The 13,889-nt window shown below is 49.2% G+C and overlaps 1 protein-coding gene across 2 annotated transcripts in view; it reads left to right on the forward strand.

Moving 5' to 3' along the window:
• The first annotated feature begins 1,281 nt into the window (after window positions 1-1,281).
• CCDC120 (coiled-coil domain containing 120) overlaps window positions 1,282-13,889 on the forward strand; it is a 42,171-nt gene continuing 29,563 nt past the window's right edge. For both annotated transcript variants that reach the window (XM_038748179.1, XM_038748182.1), the window contains exon 1: window positions 1,282-1,385. The gene's annotated coding sequence lies outside the window, so the exon portion shown is untranslated. The remainder of the gene's footprint in view (window positions 1,386-13,889) is intronic.

A 13,889-nucleotide genomic window follows, 5' to 3' on the forward strand; every position in this document is an offset into this window, starting at 1 on the left:
ACACACACACAGAGAACCACCTCCTTTCCCACAGGCACACACACACACACCCCTTCAGTTTCCCACCAACACACACACACAACCCCCTTCAGTTTCCCACCAACACACACACACACACACACACACAGAACCCCCTCCAGTTTCCCCCCACCACAAACAGACACACACAGAGACCCCCTCACACACACAGAAGCACCTCATTTCCCACCACCACCCGCACACAGAGAACCACCTCGCTTCCCACAGGCACACACACACAACCCCCTTCAGTTTCCCAACACACACACACACAGAACCCCCTCCAGTTCCCCCCTCACAAACACACACACACACACACACGAGACCCCCCTCCCCACAGAAGCACCTCATTTCCCACCACCACACGCACACAGAGAACCACCTCGTTTCCCACAGGCACACACACACACACACCCCCTTCAGTTTCCCACCAACACACACAAGCACACAAAACCCCCTCCAGTTTCCCCCACCACAAACACACACACACAGACTCCCCCCCCCACAGAAGCACCTCATTTCCCACCACCACCCGCACACAGACAGAACCACCTCGTTTCCCACAGGCGCACACACACACACACATACACACACACACAACTCCCTTCAGCCCCCCCCCCACACAGAGACCCTCCCCCCCAACACCTCATTTCCCACCACCACACACACACAGAGAACCACCTCCTTTCCCACAGGCACACACACACACACACACACACACACCCCTTCAGTTTCCCACCAACACACACACACAACCCCCTTCAGTTTCCCACCAACACACACACACACACAGAGAACCCCCTCCAGTTTCCCCCCACCACAAACAGACACACACAGAGACCCCCTCACACACACAGAAGCACCTCATTTCCCACCACCACACGCACACAGAGAGCCACCTCGTTTCCCACAGACACGCACACACACACACACACACAACCCCCGTCAGTTTCCCACCGACACACACACACACACAGAGAACCCCCTCCACTTTCCCTCACAGAGACACACACACACACACACACACACTCCCGCCGAAAGCGGCGCGCGCCTTTCCGCGCGGGGGGGGGGGGGGGGGGGGGGGCGGGCCGGCAGAGGGCGCGCGCTCCCCCCTCCCTCCCCGCGCGCGCGCGCGTGCGCTGAGGAGCGGCTGCGGAGGGGGCGCGCACGCGCAGGAGCGAGGGCGGCTCGCGCCCGAGGCGGGGGGCGCGCGCGCGCGTGTGCGCGCGCGCCCCTCCGCTCCACCTCTCGGTCCGCCGTCGGCGCCCGCTCCCGCCTCAGGCGCGCGAGGGTCGAGGGGGGGAGGGGCGGCGCGCCCCCGAGCGGAAAGGGAGACCCCCCCCCTCAGGACCCCGCCCCCCCCGGCGGTGAGTACAGCGCACATGCGGGGGGGGGGAGGGGGAACCGAGCCCCACCCCCCCCAACCGCAGAGCCGGGAGCCTGAGGGGATTGGGGGGGGGGGGGAGGGGCGCGAGACACTACGTACTGGACCCCCCCCACACACAACCTCCCTTCAAAGCCTTCCCCCACTGAGCCCCCTCCCCAGTCATTCATTCATTCGTGTTCATTCATCAATCGTATTTACTGAGCGCTGACTGTGTGCAGAGCACTGGACTAAGCGCTTGGGAAGTCCAAATTGGCAACATCTAGAGACAGTCCCTACCCCACAATCAATCAATCAATCGTATTTATTGAGCGCTGACTGTGTGCAGAGCACTGGACTAAGCGCTTGGGAAGTCCAAATTGGCAACATCTAGAGACAGTCCCTACCCCACAATCAATCATCAATCGTATTTATTGAGCGCTTACTGTGTGCAGAGCACTGGACTAAGCGCTTGGGAAGTCCAAATTGGCAACATCTAGAGACAGTCCCTACCCAACAATCAATCAATCAATCAATCGTATTTATTGAGCGCTTACTATGTGCAGAGCACTGGACTAAGCGCTTGGGAAGTCCAAATTGGCAACATCTAGAGACAGTCCCTACCCCACAATCAATCAATCAATCAATCGTATTTATTGAGCGCTTACTGTGTGCAGAGCACTGGACTGAGCGCTTGGGAAGTCCAAAGTGGCAACATCTAGAGACAGGCCCTACCCAACAATCAATCAATCAATCAATCGTATTTATTGAGCGCTTACTGTGTGCAGAGCACTGGACTAAGCGATTTGGAAGTCCAAATTGGCAACATCTAGAGACAGGCCCTACCCAACAATCAATCAATCAATCGTATTTATTGAGCACTTACTGTGTGCAGAGCACTGGAGTAAGCGCTTGGGAAGTCCAAATTGGCAACATCTAGAGACAGGCCCTACCCAACAATCAATCAATTAATCGTATTTATTGAGCGCTTACTATGTGCAGAGCACTGGACTAAGCGCTTGGGAAGTCCAAGTTGGCAACATCTAGAGACAGGCCCTACACAACAGTGGGCTCACAGTCTAAAAGGGGGAGACGGAGAACAAAACCAAACATACTAATAAAATAAATAGAATAGATATGTACAAGTAAAATAAATAGAGTAGTAAATCTGTACAAACATATATACATATATACAGGTGCTTTGGGGAAGGGAAGGAGGTAAGATGGGGGGATGGAGAGGGGGACCAGGGGGAGAGGAAGGAAGGGGCTGAGTGTGGGAAGGCCTCCTGGAGGAGGTGAGCTCTCAGTAGGGCCTTGAAGGGAGGAAGAGAGCGAGCTTGGCAGAGGGGCAGAGGGAGGACGTGGGCCGGGGGTCGATGTTCTCTGTCTCCCCCTTTTAGACTGTGAGCCCACGGTTGGGTAGGGACTGTCTCTAGATGTTGCCAATTTGGACTTCCCAAGCGCTTAGTACTAGTGCTCTGCGCATAGTAAGCGCTCAATAAATACGATTGATGATGATGATGATGACAGGCGAGAGATGAGCGGCAGAGGAGCGGAGGGTGCGGGCTGGGCTGGAGAAGGAGAGAAGGTAGGTGAGGTAGGAGGGGGCGAGGGGATGGATGGACAGCCTTGAAGCCCAGGGTGAGGAGTTTCTGCCTGATGCTCATTGAGCGCTTACTGTTCATTTCCTCCCTTCAAGGCCCTGCTGAGCGCTCACCTCCTCCAGGAGGCCTTCCCAGACTGAGCCCCCTCCTTCCTCTCCCCCTCCATACCTCCTTCCCTTCCCCACAGCACCTGGATAGACGTGTCCTCCCTTCAAGGCCCTGTTAGAGAAGCAGCGTGGCTCAGTGGAAAGAGCCCAGGCTTTGGAGTCAGAGGTCGTGGGTTCAAATCCCGGCTCCGCCACTTGTCAGCTGGGTGACTTTGGGCAAGTCTGGGCCTCAGTGACCTCATTTGTAAAATGGGGGTGAAGACTGTGAGCCCCCCCGTGGGACAACCTGATCACCTTGTAACCTCCCTAGCGCTTAGAACAGTGCCTTGCACATAGTAAGCGCTTAATAAATCATCATCAATCGTATTTATTGAGCGCTTACTGTGTGCAGAGCACTGTACTAAGCGCTTGGGAAGTACAAATTGGCAACATATAGAGACAGTCCCTACCCAACAGTGGGCTCACAGTCTAAAATGCTATCATTATTATTATTATTATTATTATTACTGAGAGCTCACCTCCTCCAGGAGGCCTTCCCAGACTGAGCCCCTTCCTTCCTCTCCCCCTCGTCCCCCTCTCCATCCCCCCCGCCTTACCTCCTTCCCTTCCCCACAGCACCTGTATTTATGTATATATCAATCAATCAATTGTATTTATTGAGCACTTACTGTGTGCAGAGCACTGGACTAAGCACTTGGGAAGTCCAAGGTGGCAACATCTAGAGACGGTCCCTACCCAACAGCGGGCTCACAGTCTAAAAGGGGGAGACAGACAACAAAACAAAACATACTAACAAAATAAAATAAATAGAATAGATATGTACAAGTAAAATAAATGGAGTAATAAATATGTACAAACATATATACAGGTGCTGTGGGGAAGGGAAGGAGGTAAGATGGGGGGATGTTTGTACATATTTATTACTCTATTCCTTTATTTACTTTACTTGTACATATATAATAATATAATAATAATAAATAGCATTTGTTAAGCGCTTACTATGTGCAAAGCACTGTTCCAAGCGCTGGGGAGGTTACAAGGTGATCAGGCTGTCCCACGGGGGGCTCACAGTCTTCATCCCCATTTTACAGATGAGGTAACTGAGGCACAGAGAAGTTAAGCGACTTGCCCAAAGTCACACAGCTGGCAATTGGCAGAGTGCATATCTATTCTATTTATTTTATTTTGTTAATATGTTTTGTTTTGTTGTCTGTCTCCCCCTTCTAGACTGTGAGCCTGCTGTTGGGTAGGGACCATCTCTGTATGTTGCCAACTTGGACTTCCCAAGCGCTTAGGGCAGTGCTCTGCACACCGTAAGCGCTCAATATATATGAATGAATGAATGAGAGCAGACCCCCATCCCGCTCCCCCAACTCGCCTCTCCGCCGACCCTTCCCCGCCGTGGGGGCTGATCCCGCCCCCCACCCCCAATTCCAATGACTTGTTCAACTCAACCAACAACCCCCATCCCCCATCCCTCCTCACTGACCAATCAATCAAGCAATCGTATTTATTGAGCGCTTACTGTGTGCAGAGCACTGTACTAAGCGCTTGGGAAGTACAAGCTGGCAACATATAGAGACAGTCCCTACCCAACAGTGGGCTCAACCCCCCCCATCCCCAGACATCCCCCCCATCGATGCCCTCCCCCCCGATCCCACCCTGACGGGGGGCTTCGTGAGATGAACCCATTGTGCGCAGGGATTGTCTGTATTCGTTGCTGAATTGTACTTCCCAAGCGCCTAGCAATAATAATAATTTTGGTATTTGTTAAGCACTTACTGTGTGCCAAGCACTGTTCTCAGCGCCGGATACGTACAAGGTCATTAGTTGTCCCACATGGGGCTCCCAGTCTTCATCCCCATTTTCCAGATGAGGGAACTGAGGCACAGAGAAGTGAAGTGACTTGTCCAAAGTCACCCAGCTGATAAGTGGCGGAGCCGGGATTAGAACCCACGACCTCCGACTCCCAAGCCTGGGCTCTTTCCACTGAGCCACGCTGTTGCTCTGCACACAGTAAGCACTTAATAAATACGACTGAATGAATAATAATAATAATGGCATTTATTAAGCGCTTACTATGTGCAAAGCACTGTTCTAAGCGCTGGGGGGATACAAGGTGATGAGGTTGTCCCACGTGGGGCTCACAGTCTTCATCCCCCATTTTACAGATGAGGGAACTGAGGCACAGAGAAGTTAAGTGACTTGCCCAAAGTCACACAGCTGACAAGTGGCAGAACTGGGATTTGAACCCATGACCCCCACCCCCTCATCCTACCTCCTTCCCCTCCCCACAGCACCTGTATATATGTTTGTACAGATTTATTACTCTATTTATTTTACTTGTACATATTTACTATTCTATTTATTTTGTTAATGTTGTGCATCTAGCTTTCTATTTATTCTGATGACTTGACACCTGTCCACATGTTTGATTTTGTCGTCTGGCTCCCCCTTCTAGACTGGGAGCCCGCTGTTGGGTAGGGACCGTCTCTATGTTGCCAGCTTGTACTTCCTAAGCGCTTACTACAGTGCTCTGCACACAGTAAGCGCTCAATAAATACGATTGAATGAATGAATGAATGAACCCAGGGACTGTTGGGGTATTTGAAAGGGGGTGGGGAGAGGGAACTTGAATTCTATTATAGCTATAATTCTGTTTATTCTGGTGGTTTTGACACCTGTCTACATGGTTGGTTTTGTTGTCTGTCTCCCCCTTCTAGACTGGGAGCCCATTGTTGGGTAGGGACCGTCTCTAGATGTTGCCATCTTGTACTTCCCAAGCGCTTACTACAGTGCTCTGCACACAGTAAGCGCTCGATAAATACGATTGAATGAATGAATGAACCCAGGGACTGTTGGGGTATTTGAAAGGGAGTGGGGAGAGGAAACTTGAATTCTATTATAGCTATAATTCTGTTTATTCTGGTGGTTTTGACACCTGTCTACATGTTTGGTTTTGTTGTCTGTCCCCCCCTTCTAGACTGGGAGTCGGTTGTTGGGTAGGGACCGTCTCTATATGTTGCCAGCTTGTACTTCCTAAGCGCTTACTACAGTGCTCTGCACACAGTAAACGCTCAATAAATACGATTGAATGAGTGAATGAACCCAGGGACTGTTGGGGTATTTGAAAGGGGGTGGGGAGGGGGAACTTGAATTCTATTATAGCTATAATTCTATTGTAGCTATAATTCTGTTTATTCTGATGGTTTTGACACCTGTCTACATGTTTGGTTTTGTTGTCTGTCTCCCCCTTCTAGACTGGGAGCCCGATGTTGGGTAGGGACCGTCTCTAGATGTTGCCAACTTGTACTTCCCAAGCGCTTAGTACAGTGCTGTGCACACAGTAAGTGCTCAATAAATACGATTGAATGAATGAATGAACCCAGGGACTGTTGGGGTATTTGAAAGGGGGTGGGGAGAGGGAACTTGAATTCTATTATAACTATAATTCTGTTTATTCTGGTGGTTTTGACACCTGTCTACATGGTTGCTTTTGTTGTCTGGCTCCCCCTTCTAGACTGGGAGCCCATTGTTGGGAAGGGACCGTCTCTATATGTTGCCGACTTGTACTTCCCAAGGGCTTAGTACAGTGCTCTGCACACAGTAAGTGCTCAATAAATACGATTGAATGAATGAATGAATGAATGAATGAACCCCGGAACTGTTGGGGTATTTGAAAGGGGGTGGGGAGAGGGAACTTGAATTCTATTATAGCTATAATTCTGTTTATTCTGGTGGTTTTGACACCTGTCTATATGTTTGGTTTTGCTGTCTGTCCCCCCCCTTCTAGACTGGGAGTCCGTTGTTGGGTAGGGACCGTCTCTATATGTTGCTAGCTTGTACTTCCTAAGCGCTTACTACAGTGCTCTGCACACAGTAAGCGCTCGATAAATACGACTGAATGAATGAATTAACCCAGGGACTGTTGGGGTATTTGAAAGGGAGTGGGGAGAGGGAACTTGAATTCTACTATAGCTATAATTCTGTTTATTCTGGTGGTTTTGACACCTGTCTACATGTTTGGTTTTGTTGTCTGGCTCCCCCTTCTAGACTGGGAGCCCATTGTTGGGAAGGGACCGTCTCTATACGTTGCCGACATGTACTTCCCAAGGGCTTAGTACAGTGCTCTGCACGCAGTAAGCGCTCACTACATACGATTGAATGAATCTGCAGAGCCCCAGTGGGCTCCGCAAATCCAGCGCTTAGAACAGTGCTTGGCACATAGTAAGCGCTTAACGAATATCATCATCATCATCATTCCCACCTCAGGAAGCATCGCTTCTCCTGTATATATGTATATATGTTTGTACGTATTTATTACTCTATTTTACTTGTACATATTTATTCTATTTATTTTATTCTGTTAATATGTTTTGTTTTGTTCTCTGTCTCCCCCTTCTAGACTGTGAGCCCACTGTTGGGTAGGGACCGTCTCTCGATGTTGCCAACTTGGACTTCCCAAGCGCTTAGTCCAGTGCTCTGCACACAGTAAGTGCTCAATAAATATGATTGAATGAATGAGGCCTGGACGGAAGGCTCAGTCCAGTAGATACTACGCTGTTCTGTGGAGCAGACGGAATGAAGACTGTCTCGCTCTTCTACATTAGGCCGAGCGTCTCTAAGCGGCTTTGATCTCTTCCACTAAACTCCTGGTGAGGAAACCGAGTGTGAGTCCAGACTGTATGGTTAAGGGAGGAACACGGTGATGCAGGAATCTCTTCCTTCCCTGTTTTTTTCCCTCCTCGGGGTGGGGGAAAAGCCTAGGCTCTTTGCCTCAGTTCCCTTCCCCGGGCCTTCAACCACGGGAGATTTATTTCTTCCCAGGTTTAAACCCAGAATATTGTTGCTGCGGATTGCTCTGTAGCCTCTCCAGCCCAGGAACAGGCCCTCCTGATGAGGGAATCATGGATACTCGTTCTCCAGGGGAATCATCCCGGAACATGAGGAGGGAACCCCTTATCTCTGGGCCGGAGAGGGGCTGATGCCAGGGGGAGCTGGGAGAGATGCCCAGCTGTATTCCGCTTTTTGTTCCGGGGAGGGCATCCCTGGCACGGTGGAGCCCAGGCCAGTCTCCCAGCCGGGCTCCTTGCCCTCTGTTGGGTGGAGTTGGGGGAGACTCCTACGGAGTCGTGGAGAAACGGGGGCTGGGAGTGGAAGACCCCCGGGTTTGATTCCTGTTGGTGGCAGGGAATTCATTGATTCATTCGTATTTATTCATCATCATCATCAATCGTATTTATTGAGCGCTTACTGTGTGCAGAGCACTGTACTAAGCACTTGGGAAGTCCAAGTTGGCAACCCATAGAGACAGTCCCTACCCAACAGCGGGCTCACAGTCTAAAAGGGGGAGACGGAGAACAAAACCAAACATACTAACAAAATAAAATAAATAGAATAGATATGTATAAGTAAAATAAATAGAGTAATAAATATGTACAAACATACATACATATATACAGGTGCTGTGGGGAATGGAAGGAGGTAAGATGGGGGGATGGAGAGGGGGACGAGAGGGAGAGGAAGGAAGGGGCTGAGTGTGGGAAGGCCTCCTGGAGGAGGTGAGCTCTCAGTAGGGCCTTGAAGGGAGGAAGAGAGCTAGCTTGGCACTTACTGTGTGCAGAGCACTGTACTAAGGGAATTTGGCCAGAGGGAGGGAGCAGGAAGTTGGGAATCAGAATTCCTAGGATCAAGGGTGGCAACTTCTTATTCTGAGCTTGCTGGCAAATTTGGGGTGGGGCTTCCAAGGGTTGAACGGCCCCCAGTCTTGGCCTCATGTAGAGGTGATGATGATGATGTTGGCATTTATTAAGCGCTTACTATGTGCAAAGCACTGTTCTAAGCGCTGGGGAGTTACAAGGTGATCAGGTTGTCCCTCGGGGGGCTCACAGTCTTAATCCCCAATTTCCAGATGAGGTAACTGAGGCCCAGAGAAGTTGTGATTTGCCCAAAGTCACCCAGCTGACGATTGGCAGAGCTGGGATTTGAACCCGTGACCTCTGACTCCAAAGCCCGGGCTCTTTCCACTGAGCCACGCTGCTTCTGCAGGTCCGGCCCCGCGCCTCACTATATGTCGCCGATTTGTACTACCCAAGCGCTCAGTACAGTGCTCTGCATACAGGTGCCAATCTCATCCAGCTGGCTCCTGAACTCAGTGGCATTTGGAGGGGGGAGCGTGGCCTAATGGTTAAAGCACGGGCCCAGGACTCACAAAGACCTGGGTTCTAGTCCTGGCGCTGCCACTTGTCTCTGCTGAGTGACCTTGGGCAAGTCACTTCACTTCTCTGAGGTGAACCAACCTGATTTGCTTGTATCCACCCCAGCGCTTAGAACAGTGCCTGCCACAGAGTAAGCGTTTAACAAATAGCAGCGTGGCTCGGTGGCAAGAGCCCAGGCTGGGGTGTCTGAGGTCATGGGTTCTAATCCCAGCTCCGCCGCTTGTCAGCCGTGTGACGTTGGGCAAGTTACTTCTCTGAGCCTCAGTTACCTCATCTGCAAAATGGGGATGAAGACTGTGAGCCCCACGTGGGACAACCTGATCACCTTGTATCCCCCCAGTGCTTAGAACAGTGCTTGGCACATAGTAAGTGCTTAGCAAATACTATTATTATTAATACCAGAGTTATTATTATTATTGTTATTCTCTGTGCCTCAGTTCCCTTGTTCATAAAATGGGAATTAAGACTGTGAGCCCTATGTGGGATGGGGACTGTGTCGAACTTGATTTGCTTGTATTCACCCTAGCGCCTAGAACAGTGCTTGGCACTTAGTAAGCACTTAGCAAATACCATTATTATTATTATTATTATTGTTATTAATACCAGAATTCTTATTATTATCTGTGCCTCAGTTCCCTCATCCATAAAATGGGAATTAAGAATGTGAGCCCTATGTGGGACGGGGACCGTGTCGAACTTGATTTGCTTGTATCCACCCTAGCGCTTAGAACAGTGCTTGGTACTTAGTAAGCACTTAGCAAATACCATTATTATTATTATTATTATTATTATTAATACCAGAATTATTATTATTATTATCTGTGCCTCAGTTCCCTCATCCATAAAATGGGAATTAAGACTGTGAGCCCTATGTGGGACGGGGACCGTGTCGAACTTGATTTGCTTGTATCCACCCTAGTGCTTAGAACAGTGCTTGGCACTTAGTAAGCACTTAGCAAATACCATCATCATTATTATTATTGTTAATACCAGAATTCTTATTATTATCTGTGCCTCAGTTCCCTCATCCATAAAATGGGAATTAAGACTGTGAGCCCTATGTGGGACGGGGACCGTGTCGAACTGTATTTGCTGGTATCCACCCTAGCGCTTAGAACAGTGCTTGGCACTTAGTAAGCACTTGGCAAATACCATCATCATCATTATTATTATTATTAATACCAGAATTATTATTATTATTATTATCTGTGCCTCAGTTCCCTCATCCATAAAATGGGAATTAAGACTATGAGCCCTATGTGGGACGGGGACCGTGTCGAACTCGATTTGCGTGTATCCACCCCAGCGCTTAGAACAGTGTCTGGCATCTAGTAAGTGCTGAACAAATACCACTATTATTATTATTAACTCTTATTATCATTGTTCATCATAACTGTAATAATAAGAGGAGCTCCTGGAGCTTTGCGGGGCAAAAAGGGCCTTTTGATTGGCCCCAGATCTCCACTGAGTTCCAGTGCTCTGTCAGGGAGAGTAAAGTCCCGAAGTCCGGCAAGAAGAAGAGGAGTCCTTGGCTGGCTCCTAGAGCATCCTCCGGACTCCCCATCTGGGAACGAGGGGTCTCACCCAGCAGGCAGGGAATAGTGGAGAAACGGAGCCACTCTCTTGGCTCCACTTCTGACCTCCAATGGCTCCAAAAAGTGGGGTGACTACCGAGATTGTTGGCCCTGCCCAGAAAACTAGGGGATTTCTCTCCCCGCTTCCTAAAGTGCTGCTTTCTTTGTCTCCTCATCTCCCCACCTTGTCCTCCCCTGACTTTCCCATCACCGTAGTCGGCACCACCATCCTTCCTGTCTCCCAAGCCCGTAGCCTTGGCATTATCCTTGACTCCCCTCTCTCATTCAATCCCCATATTCAATCCGTCACCAAATCCTGTCGGTGTCCCACCTTCACAACATGGCTAAAATCCAGCCTTTCGTCTCCAACCAAACTGCCACCACATCAATTCAGTCACTCATCCCGTCCCGCCTGGATTACTGCATCAGCCTCCTTGCTGACCTCCCAGCCTCCTGTCTCTCCCCACTCCAGTCCATACTTCACTCTGCTGCCCGGATCATTTTTCTACAGATATGTTCAGAACATCACCACCCATCCACCTCCGTATCAAACAAAAACTCCTCACCGTTGGCTTTAAAACACTTTATCACCTTGCCCCCTCCTACCTCGCCTCGCTTCTCTCCTTCTACAACCCAGCTTGCACACCCCTCTTCTCTAGTGCTAACCTTTTCACTATGCCCCAATCTCGCCTGTCCCGCTGCCGACCCCTGGCCCATGTGGAACGCCCTCCCTTCTCAAATCCGACAATTACTCTCCCCGCCTTCAAAGGCTTATTGACGGGACATCTCCTCCAGGAGGCCTTCCCAGACTGAGCTCCACTTTTCCTCATCTCCCATTCCCTTCTGTGTCTTCCTGACTTGCCTCCTTTCTTCTACCCCGCTCCCAGCCCCGTAGCACTTATGTACCAGCTCTTAGCACATACTAAGTGCTAAATAAATGCCATTATTATTATTATATCTGTGATTTTATTTAAGCGCTTAATAAATGCCATTATTATTAGTATATCTGTGATTTTATTTAAGCGCTTAATAAAAGCCATTATTATTATTATAGCTGTAACTTTATTTGTATTGATGTCTGTCTTCCCATCTCTAGACTGTAAGCCCACTGTGGACAGGGAATGTCACTGTTTACTGTTTCATTGTCCTTTCCCAAGTGCCTAGAATAATAATAATAATGGCGTTTGTTAAGCGCTTAACTTCTCTGTGCCTCAGTTACCTCATCTGTAAAATGGGGATTAAGACTGTGAGCCCCTGTAACCTCCCCAGCTCTTAGAACAGTGCTTTGCACATAGTAAGCGCTTAATAAATGCCGTCATTATTATTACTATGTGCAAAGCACTGTTCTAAGGGCTTGGGGGATACAAGGTGATCAGGTTGTCCCACGGGGGGCTCACAGTCTTAATCCCCATTTCACAGATGCGGTAACTGAGGCCCAGAGAAGTGAAGTGACTTGCCCAAAGTCACCCAGCTGACAAGTGGCAGAGCCAGGATTAGAACCCATGACCTCTGACTCCCAAGCCCGGGCTCTTTCCCCTGAGCCACGCTGCTTCTCTCTCTCTCTCTAGTGCTCTGCACACAGTAAGCGCTCAATAAATACGATTCATTGAGTGAATGAATGTCTCTGGGAAGTTGAGATCCCTGCCTAGATTCCATTTCTGATGAAATTGTATCTATCCCAGCGCTTAGCACAGTGTTTGGCCTAAGCGCCTAACAATTTCCACTCTTATTAGCTGCCCTCCCTGACTTGTGTAAACGTCAGCCAGAGCCGGGTGATGGGACGGGAGGGTAAGTTTGTCTAGGTGAGTGATAGCCCCATTTGTGGGTGGGCTGGGTCTATATATGTATTATGTTGCTGATTTGTACTTCCCAAAGCGCTTAGTACAGTGCTCTGCACACAGTAAGCACTCAATAAATACGATTGAATGAATGAATACGTGGTGGGGAAAGGATGTAGTGCTCTGGGAGGGATCTTCCCAACCAGAAACCTTCCACCTCCTCCTCCTCCTCCTCTCCCTCCCTCCTCCTCACCTTCCTCCCTCCTCTTCCTCCTCTCCTTCTCTTCCTCCTCTCCTCCTCTTGCCTTCCCCCCTCCTCCTTTCTCCTCTTCCTCCCTCCCCTCCTTTCCTTCCCTTCCCTCGGCACTTTTCATTCATTCAATCGTATTTATTGAGCGCTTACTGTGTGCAGAGCACTGGACTAGGCGCTTGGGAAGTACAAGCCGGCAACCTATAGAGACGGTCCCCACCCAACAATCAATCAATCAATCAATCAATCGTATTTATTGAGCGCTTACTGTGTGCAGAGCACTGGACTAAGCGCTTGGGAAGTACAAGTTGGCAACATATAGAGACGGTCCCTACCCAACAGTGGGCTCACGGTCTAAAAGTGGGCTCACAGTCTAGAAGGGGGAGACAGGCAACAAAACCAAACATATTAACAAAATAAAATAAATAGAATAAATATGACAAGTAAAATAAATAGAGTAATAATAAATAAATAGAGTAATAATAAATAGAGTAATATAAATAAAGAGTAGTATTTATTACTAGCCCACGTGTGAAGTACTTTTAGGATTAACCCTCCTCTATGCCCAGGGAGTGATTTGGGGGCAGACAGTGGGTCGGATAGTCATCAGCAATTGCCCCCCTCTCCATCCCCCGCATCTTACCTCCTTCCCTTCCCCACAGCACCTGTATATATGTATATATGTTTGTACATATTTATTACTCTATTTATTTTACTTGTACATATCTATTCTATTTATTTTATTTTGTTCGTATGTTTGGTTTTGTTCCTCCCCCTTTTAGACTGTGAGCCCACTGTTGGGTAGGGACCGTCTCTATATGTTGCCAATTTGTACTTCCCAAGCGCTTAGTCCAGTGCTCTGCACATAGTAAGCGCTCAATAAATACGATTGATGATGATGATGATGATGGATGGGCCCTGTTTCGTGACCATTAGACTCTGGGTGAGTCTTGGGTGCGGGCTGTGTGTGTCTCCCT

The sequence above is a fragment of the Tachyglossus aculeatus genome, chromosome 6, assembly GCF_015852505.1.
Source record: "Tachyglossus aculeatus isolate mTacAcu1 chromosome 6, mTacAcu1.pri, whole genome shotgun sequence".
In the NCBI taxonomy this organism is placed as follows: Eukaryota; Metazoa; Chordata; class Mammalia; order Monotremata; family Tachyglossidae; genus Tachyglossus; species Tachyglossus aculeatus.